At 41.8% G+C, this 18,401-nt stretch overlaps 1 protein-coding gene across 1 annotated transcript in view; it reads left to right on the top strand.

Moving 5' to 3' along the window:
• The first annotated feature begins 802 nt into the window (after positions 1-802).
• The window catches only part of brinp1 (bone morphogenetic protein/retinoic acid inducible neural-specific 1), a 285,384-nt gene continuing 267,785 nt past the window's right edge, over positions 803-18,401 (top strand). The window contains exon 1 of the mRNA XM_079814697.1: positions 803-1,140. The gene's annotated coding sequence lies outside the window, so the exon portion shown is untranslated. The remainder of the gene's footprint in view (positions 1,141-18,401) is intronic.

Raw genomic sequence — 18,401 nt, 5'->3', positions numbered from 1 at the left:
CACCACAGACAGCACATGTATGAAACCCAGAACAATCCAGTGTCCAGCACCACGGACAGCACATGTATGAAACCCAGAACAATCCAGTGTCCAGCACCACGGACAGCACATGTATGAAACCAAGAACAATCCAGTGTCCAGTTACCTGACATCCATATGATCCCCTCTCTGTTTATTAATTATGTGCAGACTTTATTGTGTAATTAAAGATGCCTTCTAATATCTGTTTGTCCTCAGGGTTTGAGTTGCATCGCTGGTAATGAACACACACTCTTATCACTCTCACACACTCTTATCACTCTCACACACTCTTATCACTCATTGTATGTTCCATGGCAAGACTTTTCAGCAACAATTCAGGCAACAATTCAGTTTTCACTAGTTAAAATGTTACTTCTGGATATCCACAATGATGTCGTCACTCGCAGAAATATGAATTGCTGATATCAGTAATTGTATTTTCACTAGTTAAACGTCACCATAAATGTATTATTAGTAGTAATATGCGTTGCTAAGGACTTCATTTGCACAACTTTAAAGGAGATTTTCTCAATATTTAGATTTTATTGCACCCTCAGATTCCATATTTTCAATTATTGTCCGATCCTAACAAACCACACATCAATGGAAATATTATTTATTCAGCTTCAGATGATGCATAAATCTCAATAGAAATATAACTGGTTTTGTGGTCCATATTATTAATCAAAACAAATAAAGACGGTCTCTCTCTCTCTCTCTCTCTCTCTCTCTCTCTCTCTCTCTCTCTCTCTCTCTCTCTCTCTCTCTCTCTCTCTCCTCCACACACTGCATGTGTTTGAGTCCCTCCCCTTTCTGTCTGCCATCACCCTCCTCTACAATCCAGTAAAGTGATGCTCAGCGCCTCCTCCTCGTTTCTCAGCATCAGTCGGACTCTCCATCTCTCCAGCCGGAGCTGCACTGCTGTCGGATATTCTGCGTGTTTCTCAGATGCCGCTCTGCGAACCGAGCCGCCGGATTTGTCCCTCTTGAGCATGAGAGGAACCGCCGACCCATCCGCACACCAGAGCCAGCAGCATGAGCGCCGGACCCGGAGCCTCAGCCGAACTTTAAAGCAGCGCGGAGCGTCAGATCCCCGAGCCGCGGGAGCAGCAGTTTCAGGTGAGTCTGTGGCGAAGCCGCGTGCGTGCATGTGGAGCTCAATCTCGGAGGGATTTGAAACGCATCGCTTTGAGGGGGACGAGAGTGTGTGTTCTGCACGGATTGCAACTGGACTGCAGATGCTTTCGTTTGCGCGCGCGCGCGCGAGATCTGTTTTCAGTCCACGCATTGCTCATTGTTGCACACCGAGAGCAAGTTGGCGTGTTTGGGGTTTGACGCTGTCCTTTGCTGAGTCGACTCGAATGGCCATCAGAGCGCACGCAGAGCACGTTAGTCGCGACACCATACGCGTTTGGAGAGGCTGAATGAATCACTGGACGCTTGGAGGACGCAACACTGTTTTCTCCTTTGTATTTTTCCTGCTGCATCTGCAAAGTCAATAAACATGCAGACTGCGGTAGAAAGCACAACAGTCCCAGGGCAGGTTCTGAGGCGCACTGGTGCTGTGATGCAGCGGGATGTGAAGTGCGCGGCTCGGGCATGGAGAGGCTCAGAGCTGGAGGTGAACCGGTGCGAATGCGCTTCTGACGCGCAACTGTTGGGGGAGCTCGCGCGCTTTTTGCGCTTGATGTCAAATTTGACTTTGAAGCTTTTGGTAATTGAGTGATTATGATGGACACAAAGCGAACGGCGCAGTCCTAAAGAGTTTTTCCGGGATGCATCCCATTACTGGCGCAGTGAATCAAACCTGGTCGATATGCACTTCTAATATTATGCAAAATTATGATGTCCCGTCAATTTTAATGATCGGTGCTCATGCAGCAGGCTCTCAGCTGCTCTTTGTGGCCCAATTTGGACTGTAGCAGGGATGTTTTATTTATTTTTTTCTCCCCAAGTCATAATTATACGCAATTTATTTATTATTAGCCTATATTTAATGAGCAGTTTGCACTGAACCTTCTACTTGAGTTAATCTGATTTATTAGTTATGATCTAAAGAGGGAAAACACATCATCTGTCTAACTGAAGGAGGACATGCCTCAAATCAACACTGTTTTATTCTTAAACAAGAAGTAGGACAGGTGTGGAAGGGCACGAGGGGGAATACATGATGAGAGAATTGACTGTTTTTGGGTGAGCTATCCCTTTAAACAGCTGCATTTATAACCAAATAATTGCATTATATGAGCACTTTAACACCTGTAGTGGGGCATGTTGTCACATCTCTCTAACGGGAGGAAGAAATATTGAAAAAAAGTGACATTGTTTGATTTTAATCAACTATTTATTTTTAAACGAGGTTTGGAATGACAGTAAATCTGTTTAAACAGCCTTTTTAAGGTGGAATAACCATTTTTGCATGATTTGAGCACTTTATCACCAGTGGCGGGGCATGTTGTCACATACTAATGAGAGAGGAATATATAGCACATTTTCATGCAAAATAGCCACTCTCGTAATTGACATAATGCACTGCATTACTGTCTAATTCTCCACAAGCCCAGCCCAGGCGTGTGTGTGTGTGTGTTAGCTGTTCTGATGGTCATTGACGGAGGGAATAAAGAGAGAGAGAAGGAGCTGTGGACGGCGGCTCGGCTCATAGACCAAGACCAGAATATCAACGACGCGCTGCTTTGGCCGAGGGAATAATGAGCTCTGTCTCCCGCTGGCAGGCGCGTGAAAGGCTGCAGCTGGGCGGCTTGGCGTCGGGTCCTGAGGAAGAATATGTGCTGTTCTACTGAACGCCTGCTTGTTTATTGTGCGGGTCTGTGAAGATAACGAGGCTGAGTGTGCGTTTACACGACACTGCAGTTTTCACGCACATGAGATAACGCTGTCACGATCACACGGACTAAAGCGATGCATTCTCCAGCCTGACCAGTAGATGGCGACGCCACTTCGTACAGAAACGCGCACTTAGTTCACACATTCACGAGTTTGTAGTTTACACGCTATCATTGAACCGTTTTCAAAAGACGTGTTTTTAGGCGCCTAATAAATGAAAGTTGTCGAGCGAACAGATGAGTATTTATGTTTACGATGATTTCTGATTCTTCGCCTTTACTAAACGATAAATAAATAAACGAGTGACATCATTTGAACTGCTGACTATTGTTTATGTATTAAAAAATGTGGATGTAAAAGCTGACGTGATGATAGACGAGATATTATTATTCATTGCAAATGTGGATTAATTATCCAAATGACACTGCGCGCCGTTAGCGTGTGCATGATCACCGTTTTCACAAATCCGTGTGTTTGTCGTTTGCACGGAGACGATAACGGTACAAATGCTGGGTTAAAAATAACCCAAGTTGGGTTGAAAATGGACTAACCCAGCGATTGGGTTGTTTTAACCCAATTTTAAATGTTTGCTTAAAACAACCCAATCGCTGAGTTAAAACAACCCAATCACTGAGTTAAAACAACCAATTGCTGGGTTAGTCCATTTTCAACCCAACTTGGGTTATTTTTAACCCAGCATTTTTTAGAGTGTAAAAGCTGAGGTGATGATAGACGAGATATTATTTATTAATGTGGATTAATTATTCAAATGATAAGGGCAACCGGGGCAAGTTGTCACACCGTTTACACTCTAAAAAATCCTGGGTTAAAAACAACCCAAGGTGGGTTGAAAATTGACTAACCCAGTGATTGGGTCGTTTTAACCCAGCGGTTAGGTTAAATGTTTTCTTAAAACAACCCAATCGCTGGGTTAAAACAACCCAATGGCTGGGTTAGTTTCCAATCCAATTTGGGATATTTTTAACCCAGCGTTCTTTAGAGTGTATCGTTTTATAAAACAGGCACTATGAAAGCCGTTTCGATGATGCATTCATCAGCTCCGATTATTCATGTTTATGATGCACTCTAACAAATGCTGGGTTAAAAACAACCCAAGTTGGGTTGAAAATGGACAAACCCAGCGATTGGGTTGTTTTAAGCAAACATTTAACCCGACCGCAGTGTTAAAATAACCCATTCACTGTGATAAAACAGCCCAATTGCTGGGTTAGTCCATTTTCAATCCAACTTGGTTTGTTTTAACCCAGCATTTTTTAGAGTGTAAAAGCTGAGGTGATGATAAACGAGATATTATTTATTAATGTGGATTAATTATTCAAATGATAAGGGCAACTGGGGCAAGTTGCCACACCGTTTACACTCTAAAAAATCCTGGGTTAAAAACAACCCAAGTTGGGTTGAAAATGGACTGACCTAACAGCAATTGGGTCATTTTAACCCAGCCGTTGGGTTAAATGTTTGCTTAAAACAACCCAACTTGGGTTGTTTTTAACCCAGCTTTTTTTAGAGTGTACTCCAGTAAAGTGGATTTATTTGTGAAAGTCCGTGACTACATAAACCTATTGAACATGTCCATTGTTAAAACACACATTCACACACACACACACACACACACACACACTGACTCTGACTCTGAGAGCGGGGCATGTTGTCACAGTGTGTTCGGTTAGTTGTTACAATGGGAACCCGCTTTTAAAGGCATAGCTCACCCTCACATCTCAAAACATCTGCTTTTATGATTATGGCAGAATGTTCATTTTTGGGTGAGCTGTCCCTTTAAACCAGCAGAATGTAAACATGATCAGACTGCATGATGATGATTAGATGTGAATATGCACATGATCTTCGTCATTATGACCTAGAGTTCTGCCCCAGTGATGCTACAGCGCCCGGATCGCGCCTGATGAATGCAGCACTTTGAGCAGATCGTCCCGGCTCGTCTCTCCGGGATCTGGTAATTGCAGAGCACGGTAAAGTCGATCTGTGGGTTTCCGTGATCTCGGAACACCTTGTGTTAACAGAAATGAGCTATCTGCTGAAATTAGCCCGCTGATAATAATCCTCTATGCTAATATGAGATCGGCGCGGGGAACTCAGATGAATATCATCAGGCTTGCAGGATTAATATAGACGCCCGAATCCAGCATTTACGGGTCAGATATTCCCCTCGCCGGCCTCCAGAGATTCCTCCGCTCATTATGAAGTCCTCTTGGCAGGATTTACTTCACTGATGTTGGGATGGTTATTGCCGTACTTATGCCTCATATGATATATGATATAAGCTCTGAGAAAAACATGCATGTCAGATTGATTGACTTCATGGGCATTAGAGATGTGGACAGATCGCGCACTGCCTCACTGTGTGTGTGTGTGTGTGTGTGTGTGTGTGTGTGAGAGAGAGAGAGAGAGAGCTGCACAAACACAGTTCATTCACTGGCCGTCTCAGAAAACACTCTCATGTCAGTCATGCAACTAAAGCCTGTGAAAGAAAGAAAGAAAGAAAGAAAGAAAGAAAGAAAGAAAGAAAGAAAGAAAGAAAGAAAGAAAGAAAGAAAGATCTTTCATTATTTGTAAATAAATAAGTAAATAAATATTAATAATAATAATAAAATATAGATATATTGTTCTATTTTAATCATATTGAACTTTTTTATTATTTGTAAATAAATAAATAAATAACATAAAAATATGCATTGATATAATAATAATAATAATAATAATAATAATAATAATAATAATAATAATACAATATATTGTTAGGCTTTAATCATATTTACATTTTTATTATTTGTAAATACATACATAAAAATATAAATATGTATAAATAAATAATTAAGCAAACAAAACCACCACTACTACTAATAAATATACATATAAAATATATTGTTCGATTTTAATCATATTTAACTTTTTTATTGTATGTAAATAAATGAATGAATTAATAAAAATAAAAATACATTGTTCATTTTTTATCATATTTAACTTTTTATTATTTGTAAGTAAGCAAATAATTGGAAAAAATATTGATGATGATAATAATAACAAAAATAATAATTAAAATATATTGTTAGACTTTGATCATATTGATCCTTTTTTTGTTATCTGTAAACAGATTATGAATAATAAATACATAATAATAATAATAATAATAATAATAATAATAATAATAATAATAATAATAATAATAAATAAATAAATAAATAAATAAATAAATAAATAAATAAATACATACATAAAACCACCACTACTACTAATAAATAGAAATATAATATTTATAGTTGGATTTTAAGTAAACAAACAAATAATTGAAAAAAATATTGATGATGATGATGATGATGATGATGATGATGATGATGATGATGATGATGATAATAAATAGAAATAAAAATATATTTGATCATATTCATCCTTTTTATTATCTGTGAACAGATTATGAATAATAAATACAACAACAACAACAACAACATAATAATAATAATAATAATAATAATAATAATAATAATAATAATAATAATAATAATAATAATAATAATAATAATAAAAATAGAAATAAAATATATATTGTTATATTTTGATCATATTGATCCCTTTATTATTTGTAAACAAATTATGCTTAATAATCAACAACAACAACAATAAAACATTTTTTAAATTTAATTTATTATTATTAATATTGCCTATACTCAGCTGATGAGAGATTCAGTAACGCTGTTGCTCCATTGGCTTCATGTGACCGGCTTTATTCTGCTCCGTGTGATTTAAGGTCATGGTTAGGTTCTGCATTCATATTTTAGTTATGTTTGCGTTTATTTTATTTCAGTCAACAAAAGATGTTTACGTCTTTAACCTTGCGTCTCATTTTCATAACCTCCCTCCTCGTTTCTCAGACGGATGGCTTCAGATATAAAGAGTTCCTGTGACACTGGGAGGAATAACTTTATCTAAAACATATCCTTTCATATCCCAGCTGCCTCTGAGAATCATAACTGGATTGCTCTGGGCATAGGGAGTTTTTGATTAGGCTATTAAGTATATTAGCTGTTATGAAAGTGACTGCAGAGCTTCTGTTTCATATCATTTAATAATGTCTGTGAAATAAGTCTATCAGCGAAGCTGGAGGTAATGTGTGCTCCATTCTTTGAGGAGATGATCTGATTTGTGCAATTATGAGTCAAATGAGACTATAGAATAAGAACTGGAGGCCGGGTTATGAAAGGAAGGGAATATAGAGACGCCTCAGGATTGGAGCTTTAGATGAAGTCTCGGGATCATATGCAATAATATATAAAGGCTTCAAGTAAAGTGTTACAAGCAATTTGATAATGCTTTGGCCATAAATGACGGGTTTACATGGATGATGTTTTTAATCACGAGTGGGCGGAGACTGTTTCCTATGCCCTGACGTCAGCCAATCAGAACAGTGGCCGTTTAATCAGTCCTTCCAGAAAAATGCGGCTTTTTTTGTGTTTGTTGCAGGCAAAAATCCTTGATTATGCGGCACGTTTTCTTAAAAAATGCGATGGAAAATGCGGGATATTTATGCAATTTTATGCTATGAAATTGCGGGAACTTGCAAAAACTGCAGTTTGATGAGAAAGAGAAAAAAAGCACTACATCACAGAAAGTGCTGGCAATATTTAAGTTCTCATCTTGTTTTATTGAAGACCTTAATAAACACACGGCTCACATTTACAAAACATTGAGTCAAACAAGTTCTGTAGCTGTAGGAATATGCTACAACTTCTGAAAAAATGAATAAATAACTTCCTGTTTTACAGAGGTAGCTTTACAAAAGAGACATTTGAGTGCTTCCAATGCACAAAGTGCAATCTCTTAAAGGGTTAGTTCACCCAAAAATGAATATTCTGTCATTAATGACTGACCCTCATGTGGTTGGACACCCGTCAGACCTCCGTTCATCTTCAGACACAAATGAAGATATTTTAGTGTAAATCTGATGCTCTGAAAGGCCTCCATTGGCTCAACTTTACACTCTCAAGACCCTTAAAAGGCACTAAAGACGTCGATACAAAGTCCATCTCACTACAGTGGTTCTACAATAACATTATAAAGCCACGAGAATAGTTTTTGTGCGCAAAAAAACCCTAAATAATGACTTGTATAGTGATGACGATTTCAAAACACGGCATCATGAAGCTTTGAAGCGTTATGAATCAGTGAGTTGAATCATGATTCGGATCACGTGTCAAACTGCTGAAATACGTGACTTTGGTGATTCAAACCACTGAATCGACTCACTGATTCATAATGCTCCAAACCGCTGAATCTACTCACTGATTCATAAAGATCCAAACCTCTGAATCGACTCACTGATTCATAATACTCCAAACCGCTGAATCGACTCACTGATTCATAACGCTCCAAACCGCTGAATCGACTCACTGATTCATAACGCTCCAAACCGCTGAATCGACTCACTGATTCATAACGCTCCAAACCACTGAATCGACTCACTGATTCATAACGCTCCAAACCGCTGAATCGACTCACTGATTCAAAACGCTCAAAACAGCTGAATCGACTCACCGATTCATAGCGCTTCAAACCGCTGAATCGACTCACTGATTCATAATGCTCCAAACCGCTGAATCTACTCACTGATTCATAAAGATCCAAACCTCTGAATCGACTCACTGATTCATAATACTCCAAACCGCTGAATCGACTCACTGATTCATAACGCTCAATCGACTCACTGATTCATAACGCTCCAAACCGCTGAATCGACTCACTGATTCATAACACTCCAAACCGCTGAATCGACTCACTGATTCAAAACGCTCCAAACAGCTGAATCGACTCACCGATTCATAGCGCTTCAAACCGCTGAATCGACTCACTGATTCATAATGCTCCAAACCACTGAATCGACTCACTGATTCATAACGCTCCGAACCGCTGAATCGACTCACTGATTCAAAACGCTTCAAACCGCTGAATCGACTCACTGATTCATAACTCTCCAAACCACTGAATCAACTCACTGATTCAAAACGCTCCAAACCGCAGAATCGACTCACTGATTCATAACGCTCCAAACCACTGAATCGATTCACTGATTCATAACGCTCCAAACCACTGAATCAACTCACTGATTCAAAACGCTCCAAACCGCTGAATCGACTCACTGATTCATAACGCTCCAAACCGCTGAATCGATTCACTGATTCATAACGCTTCAAACCGCTCCAAACCGCTGAATCGACTCACTGATTCATAACTCTCCAAACCGCTGAATCGAATCACTGATTCAAAACGCTTCAAACCGCTGAATCGACTCACTGTTTCATAATGCTCCAAACCACTGAATCGACTCACTGATTCAAAACGCTCCAAACCGCTGAATCGACTCACTGATTCATAACGCTCCAAACCGCTGAATTGACTCACTGATTCATAACGCTCCAAACCGCTGAATCGACTCACTGATTCAAAACGCTTCAAACCGCTGAATCGACTCACTGATTCATAACGCTCCAAACTGCTGAATCGACTCACTGATTCATAACGCTCCAAACCGCTGAATCGACTCACTGATTCATAACGCTTCAAACCGCTGAATTGACTCACTGATTCATAACGCTTCAAACCGCTGAATCGACTCACTGATTCATAACTCTCCAAACTACTGAATCGAATCACTGATTCAAAACGCTCCAAACCGCTGAATCGACTCACTGATTCATAACGCTCCAAACCGCTGAATCGACTCACTGATTCATAACGCTCCAAACCGCTGAATCGACTCACTGATTCATAACGCTCCAAACCGCTGAATCGACTCACTGATTCATAACGCTCCAAACCGCTGAATCGACTCACTGATTCATAACGCTCAAAACCGCTGAATCGACTCACTAATTCATAACGCTTCAAACCGCTGAATCGACTCACTGATTCATAACGCTTCAAACCGCTGAATCGACTCACTGATTCATAACGCTTCAAACCGTTGAATCGACTCACTGATTCATAACGCTTCAAACCGCTGAATCGACTCACTGATTCAAAACGCTCCAAACCGCTGAATCGACTCACTGATTCATAACGCTTCAAACCGCTGAATCGACTCATGATGCTGTGTTTTGAAGTCGGTCAACACATCGGGAAACTGCTTTGCTTTGGTCTTTTGCTGTTATTTTTGTTGGCAGATGGGAATTTGCTTCCTCATGGTTTCAGTGATATCTATGGTTTCACCGCGGGGTTTGCAGCTTTTCGATGACGTTCACGCCGGGTAATTACGTCACTTCAAAACGTTCCCATGGCAATAGGGGGAAATAGCAGCTCTTGTGTGAAGTAAACAAACATTTGTCAACTTTCTGCTAATATATATGACTTTTTTGCAACGAAAATGCGGGGATTATGAAATCATGCTAGCCCTGCATATTTTGCTTGCGGAAATAGGCAATTTACGCTGCGAAAGTGCGGCATATTAGAAAAAATGCGGCCCCCGCATAAATATGCAGACTTTGGCAGATTATGCATTAAATCATGCGATCGCATAATCACGTTTTTCTGGAGGGACTGATTAATGACACGCCTTAAAAAATGGGGTCAGAATGAAGGTTGAAAATAATCATGTTTGTGCATATATACACCGATTAGGCATAACATTATGACCGGTGAAGTGAATAACACTGATGATCTCTGTTAGTGGGTGGGATATATTAGGCAGCAAGTGAACATTTTGTCCTCAGAGTTGATGTGTTAGAAGCAGGAAAAATGGGCAAGCGTAAGGATTTGAGCGAGTTTGGCAAGGGCCAGATTGTGACGGCTAGAAGACTGGGTCAGAGCATCTCCAAAACTGCAGCTCTTGTGGGGTGTTCCCAGTCTGGAGAACCGGCCACAGGGTCATGGAGGACCAGTGGAGAACCGGCCACAGGGTCATGAAGGACCAGTGGAGAACCGGCCACAGGGTCATGGAGGAACAGTGGAGAACCGGCCACAGGGTCATGGAGGACCAGTGGAGAACCGGCCACAGGGTCATGAAGGACCAGTGGAGAACCGGCCACAGGGTCATGAAGGACCAGTGGAGAACCGGCCACAGGGTCATGGAGGAACAGTGGAGAACCGGCCACAGGGTCATGGAGGACCAGTGGAGAACCGGCCACAGGGTCATGGAGGACCAGTGGAGAACCGGCCACAGGGTCATGAAGGACCAGTGGAGAACCGGCCACAGGGTCATGGAGGAACAGTGGAGAACCGGCCACAGGGTCATGAAGGACCAGTGGAGAACCGGCCACAGGGTCATGGAGGACCAGTGGAGAACCGGCCACAGGGTCATGGAGGACCAGTGGAGAACCGGCCACAGAGTCATGGAGGACCAGTGGAGAACCGGCCACAGGGTCATGGAGGACCAGTGGAGAACCGGCCACAGGGTCATGAAGGACCAGTGGAGAACCGGCCACAGGGTCATGGAGGACCAGTGGAGAACCGGCCACAGGGTCATGGAGGACCAGTGGAGAACCGGCCACAGAGTCATGGAGGACCAGTGGAGAACCGGCCACAGGGTCATGGAGGACCAGTGGAGAACCGGCCACAGGGTCATGAAGGACCAGTGGAGAACCGGCCACAGAGTCATGGAGGACCAGTGGAGAACCGGCCACAGGGTCATGAAGGACCAGTGGAGAACCGGCCACAGGGTCATGGAGGACCAGTGGAGAACCGGCCACAGGGTCATGAAGGACCAGTGGAGAACCGGCCACAGGGTCATGAAGGACCAGTGGAGAACCGGCCACAGGGTCATGGAGGACCAGTGGAGAACCGGCCACAGGGTCATGGAGGACCAGTGGAGAACCGGCCACAGAGTCATGGAGGACCAGTGGAGAACCGGCCACAGGGTCATGGAGGACCAGTGGAGAACCGGCCACAGGGTCATGAAGGACCAGTGGAGAACCGGCCACAGAGTCATGGAGGACCAGTGGAGAACCGGCCACAGGGTCATGGGCGGCCGAGGCTGGGGAGCGAAGGCTGGCCGGATCAAACAGACGAGCTACTGGAGCTCAAACTGCTCAAGAAGTTAATGCTGGTTCTGAAGGTGTCAGAATACACAGTGCATCTCAGTCTATTGCGTACATAACACTCTAAACCTCATAACATTATGCGTGAATCTGTCAAAACCCTTTAAATGTTGATTACATGGTGGTTGGAAGGGAAGCACGTGGCCCTTCAGAGGGTCGACCGGGTGGCCGTTTTTGCCTGATCCTCATAATTTATTAAAAGCCATGGTCATTTGCCGCGATTAACCTCAATAATTCATACAATTATGTAATGAAAGGGCTGAATGAAAGGCTGCGCTGCGGCCCCCGACTGCTTAGGCGATGGGGGAAACACTGGTGACAGAAAACCTCCGTCTGAGGCCCACCAGCTGCTCCAGCCTCGCCGCTGCCAACACAGACCGCTGGGATTATTAATAAACAATGGCAACCTGTGGGGGAGAAGAGGTAGATGTGGCTCGCCAGCTGGCTCGACTTCACCTCGGCGTCAGTGCGTTTCCAGAGGCCAACGCCTGCCAAGTGAAAGGACACGAGGAGACGTGGCACCAGTGTAGTTTCTGCAGAATTAATGGATTAGTGAATGCGGAGACTTTTGCCACAAACTGTGTCCATCTTTGCAAAGACTAACTAGGCTTCCTTGAGTCAAAGATACAGACTCATACACTCAACTTCTCTGATACTGGTGTTCCCATCATGCACTGGGGCTTGAATAATTAGGAGTAATGTCAAGTCAAGTCAAGTCAACTTTATTTATATAGCGCTTTTAACAATGCAGATTGTTTCAAAGCAGCTTTACAGTGTTAGACAGGAAAATAATGCAGCATCATTTTATTCAGCCGTACAGCCATTCTGGAAAAAACGCTGATGTCATCAGTTCATTTCAATTATCATACAGTGACAGTGTGGGCTTTAGATCAGTAATTAGATCAGTAATTTAGTTTATATGGTTAATTTAGTTTATTAATTAGATTTATTTCAATGTTTAGTTGACAAATTTAGTGTCCCCAACTGAGCAAGCCAAGCCAGAGGCAACAGTGGCAAGGAAACCAAAACCCCATCAGGTGACCTAATGGAGAAAAATAAACCTTGGGAGAAACCAGGCTCAGTCGGGGTGCCAGTTCTCCTCTGGCCAATTAACAAACAGCGTATTATTATTATTATTATTATTATTATTATTATTATTATTATTATTATTCTGGCAGCTTTACAGCTCAGAGGTCATAATAGATGGGAATATTCGAGGGACCGGGGGCAACATGCTGGAGACAGGTTTATTGAGGATGATGTTGATTAAATAATTATTAAAGTGCAATATTCGAATGATCGGAGGCAACACGCTGGAGACGGGTTTATTGAGGATGACATATCGATTTAAGTATTATTTAATTGTAATATTCAAACAATCGGAGTCAACACGCCGGAGACGGGTTTAGTGGTAGGTAGTGAGAGCGGATCTGGGAGTTTTTGTGGAGAGGATACTTGACGCTGCTTTATTATGCTGAGTCACGTCTGTTCTTCCTGGTACATTAAACCGGCTCCAACCGGCTCAAAAGGGAAAGCCGAGAGGAAACCGGTCACATGTAGATGTAGAGATTTCTGATCGGTAGTTATCAAAGTGTTGGTCATCGGAGTGTATGAGACTGACAAATGTTTCCCAGATAAAAGATAATCCGGCCTTTTTAGACATTGTGAAAGATAATAATTGCACTTAATTAGCTGATAGATCGGTCGATTAATCGATAAATCAACCGAAAGAGTATTCGATTAATCGATAAATCAACCGAGAGAGTATTCGATTAATCGATAAATTAGTCGATAGATTAATCAATATAAAAATAGTCATTAGTGGCAGCCCTATTATTATGATGGGATCCAATGTGTGCTTTGTAATTGTTTATTATTTTCTATATCCAGGTCCTGCGTACTATTTCACCTACATTGATTTTTGGCTGTTTTCCAGCTGTATTTACACTGTTTTATCATTGCTTTTGTTGTTAGGTTCAGTAATTTGCCATTTTGTGTCATTGGGAATTAATTTTCTACTCAAAATTACACATTCATACTCAAAAACGATCCATCGAATGTTACCGTCACTGTATATTGAGTCTCTGTGTTCAGGTGCCGCGTTACTTCTATTAGTAGATATGGAGTCTACACAATATCTACTGGATTATTTACTCCTATGTTTCTGAGTAAAGCACACACTTTAAAAGCGTGGTTTAATCCAGTGTTATATTGTTTGAGTAAAACATTTTGAGCAGAAATTACTCAACCTTTTACTGGCCGAGTTAAAATGACTTATTTTCTTAGTTAAGTAGAGTTTACTCAATTCCATATGTGAAATTTAAGTAAAAAATATGCGTGCAAAACCTTGACAAAGAAAATTTTACTTGTTTTTTTTTTCAGTGTAAATAAAACCCTTTTGTATTGCATATATGCATGTTGGTGAAGTAGTTAATATAAAATAATAGACATTAAAAACAGGAATTATCCCAGACTGCAACATAGTGTCGACCCACATAATTACACAATATCAGCAAGTTTTCTAAATATACTTTAATGATGATTTGAAGCACTTTGAATACTTTTAGTTTTACTTTTTGTCAAGGGCTTGTTTACATTTATACTTTTTTATAGTACACTACTGAAGGCCAACGTTGCAAGTTATATTAAATGTTTTTAAGTTAAATTGTTGAAAATTATTGCGATTCAATTAGTTGATAGATTAATCGATCGATTATTTGATTAATCGATAAATTAGGCAATAGATTAATCGACTAAGTGATAAATTGGCCAATAGATTAATCGATTAATCGATAAATTAGCCGATAGATTATTATATTAATCAATAAATTAGCCGATATATTATTCGATTAATCAATAAATCAGTTGATAGATTAATCATTATAAAAATAGTCATTAGTGGCAGCCCTATTTATGATGGGATCCAATGTGTGCTTTGTAATTGTTTATTATTTTCTATATCCAGGTCCTGCGTACTATTTCACCTACATTGATTTTTGGCTGTTTTCCAGCTGTATTTACACTGTTTTATCATTGCTTTTGTTGTTAGGTTCAGTAATTTGCCATTTTGTGTCATTGGGAATTAATTTTCTACTCAAAATTACACATTCATACTCAAAAACGATCCATCGAATGTTACCGTCACTGTGTATTGAGTCTCTGTGTTCAGGTGCCGCGTTACTTCTATTAGTAGATATGGAGTCTACACAATATCTACTGGATTATTTACTCCTATGTTTCTGAGTAAAGCACACACTTTAAAAGCGTGGTTTAATCCAGTGTTATATTGTTTGAGTAAAACATTTTGAGCAGAAATTACTCAACCTTTTACTGGCCGAGTTAAAATGACTTATTTTCTTAGTTAAGTAGAGTTTACTCAAGTACTCAAGTAAAAAATATGAGTGCAAAAACTTGACAAAGAAAATTTTACTTAAATAAAGCGTAAATAAAACCCTTTTGAATTGGATATATGCATGTAGGTGAAGTAGTTAATCGAAAATAATAGACATTAAAAACAGGAATTATCCCAGACCGCAAGATAGTGTCGACCCACATAATTACACAATATCAGCAAGTTTTCTAAATATACTTTAATGATGATTGATTTGACACAAATGGCTTTTAAAGGGAAAGGGAGATGAGACTGATTGGTTTATTGCACGTTACGCCAAAAACACACCCATGACTCCCCTTTTGGACCATGAGCTCAGATCATTAAAATAGGGCTCTATGTTTCTGTCTGGATAAGAATTACACAATATGATAATATTATATTATCAGCAAGTTTTCTAAATATACTTTAATGATGATTTGAAGCACTTTGAATACAATTAAGTGCAATTATTATCTTTCACAAGGTCTAAAAAGGCCGGATTATCTTTTATCTGGGAAACATTTGTCAGTCTCATACACTCCGATGACCAACACTTGATTAGAAATCTCCACATCTACATGTGACCGGTTTCCTCTCGGCTTTCCCTGCCGAGCCGGTTGGAGCCGGTTTAATGTACCAGGAAGAACAGACGTGACTCAGCATAATAAAGCAGCGTCAAGTATCCTCTCCACAAAAACTCCCAGATCCGCTCTCACTACCTACCATTACTCCGTGACTGACAGCACCTTCGACCGAGATTTACATTCTGCTTTAAAGCCAGCGAGACTTATAATTGAGTCTTAAGAGTAGCTGTTCCTAGATCAGAGGTCAGGGAGAGGCAAACTGCTATCGGAAACCACTCAAGAAAAGAGAGCAGATAAAAGCAATAAGGAGCTCATTGTGGTTTTTTTTGGCCGGCGGTCGTCCCATTTTCTTTAGGGAGAGATGATTTAGAGATACTCACCCAAAGACTGAGCAGCGACAGGCAATCTCTGCACCGTCGGCATGCACTTAATGGATTAGTTCACCTAAAAATGAAAGCATTTACTATCCCCGATGAAACACAGAAGGAGATATTCAGCAGAGGGTCTGTGCTTCTGTTATCCACACAACAAAAGTGGATAGAGCAATTAAAGCAATCACAAAAATCCATCTATAAAGCAATTAATAATGTAATAATATGGAGTCGCCCACCCTTTGCAGCTCTAACAGCTTCAGCTCTTCTGGGAAGGCTTTCCTCAAGTGTGTTTATGAAGCGCATTTGTGAGGTCAGACACTGATGTTGGACGAGAAGGCCTGGCTCTCAGTCTCCGCTCTAATTCATCCCAAAGGTGTTCTATCGGGTTGAGGTCAGGATTCAAATTCCTCCACACCAAAGTCATCCATGTGTTTATGGAGACGCGTTGTGCACTGGTCAGTCATGCTGGGACAGGAAAGGGCCGTCCCCAAACCGTTCCCACAAAGTTGGGAGCATGAAATTGTCCAAAATGTCTTGGTGAAGCATTAAGAGTTACTTTCACTGGAACTAAGGGGCCAAATGACAAAGTCAAAACTGACACGAGTCAGAAATATGAGATAAAACATAATAATAACAAAAATTCAAAACTAGAACATAACTCAGAATTATGAAATAAAAAGTTGTCCCCGCTCTGTGACCCTCAGCATGCGCTGACCCCGCTCTGTGACCCTCAGCATGCGCTGACCCCGCTCTGTGACCCTCAGCATGCGCTGACCCCGCTCTGTGACCCTCAGCATGCGCTGACCCCGCTCTGTGACCCTCAGCATGCGCTGACCCCGCTCTGTGACCCTCAGCATGCGCTGACCCCGCTCTGTGACCCTCAGCATGTGCTGACCCCGCTCTGTGACCCTCAGCATGCGCTGACCCCGCTCTGTGACCCTCAGCATGTGCTGACCCCGCTCTGTGACCCTCAGCATGCGTTGACCCCGCTCTGTGACCCTCAGCATGCGCTGACCCCGCTCTGTGACCCTCAGCATGTGCTGACCCCGCTCTGTGACCCTCAGCATGCGCTGACCCCGCTCTGTGACCCTCAGCATGTGCTGACCCCGCTCTGTGACCCTCAGCATGCGCTGACCCCGCTCTGTGACCCTCAGCATGTGCTGACCCCGCTCTGTGACCCTCAGCATGCGCTGATCCCGCTCTGTGACCCTCAGCATGCGCTGACCCCGCTCTGTGACCCTCAGCATGTGCTGACCCCGCTCTGTGACCCTCAGCATGCGCTGATCCCGCTCTGTGACCCTCAGCATGTGCTGACCCCGCTCTGTGACCCTCAGCATGCGCTGACCCCGCTCTGTGACCCTCAGCATGTGCTGACCCCGCTCTGTGACCCTCAGCATGCGCTGATCCCGCTCTGTGACCCTCAGCATGTGCTGACCCCGCTCTGTGACCCTCAGCATGTGCTGACCCCGCTCTGTGACCCTCAGCATGTGCTGACCCCGCTCTTTGTGGCTGAGTTTCTGTTGTTCCCAATCGCTTCCACTTTGTTATAATCCCACTAACAGTTGAGCGTGGAATATTTTGTATAATATTTGGACTTATTGAAGGGATTGAACTCAGTGATTTGGAGGGGCGTCCCGATACTTTTGGCAAGATAGTGTGTGTGTATATATATGGTTTTGTACAATGTCTCCGTACAAATACCTATGAAATCCCCACCTCTTGTAATAGTGTCTCATGAGATTAGGTTGTAAAGTTTCCCCGTGCGTTATGTACAAGGGTAACCGCTGTATTTATGCATTTCTGTTTTCATTCTCCCCGTTATGCATTACTTACAACGTAGACAATTTTAAATGGTTGAATGGTTGCACAAGATAACAATACTCTGCAATATACCAGCTGATCTATTCCTCAAGAAGCATCCTCAAAATAATGAAGGGTCAGATGGGGAATCTCCGAGTGTAATATACTGCATTGGCCTGGGGCTGGTTAATATTCTCTTCGGGTGAGCTCTGGATATCCTCCATTGTAGTTGTGCTGCTTTTAAGCCGTTCACAGACGAGCTTCAAAGTGGAGGAGGTTGAAGCTTCAGAGAATGTTGTTAGTCTGTTTTTCTAAACTAAAAGTGCAATATCAGCTCGGAAAG

This window comes from Gobio gobio (assembly GCF_949357685.1).
Source record: "Gobio gobio genome assembly, chromosome: 4".
Lineage (NCBI taxonomy): Eukaryota > Metazoa > Chordata > Actinopteri > Cypriniformes > Gobionidae > Gobio > Gobio gobio.
This window is presented reverse-complemented; position numbering and strand designations above follow the sequence as displayed.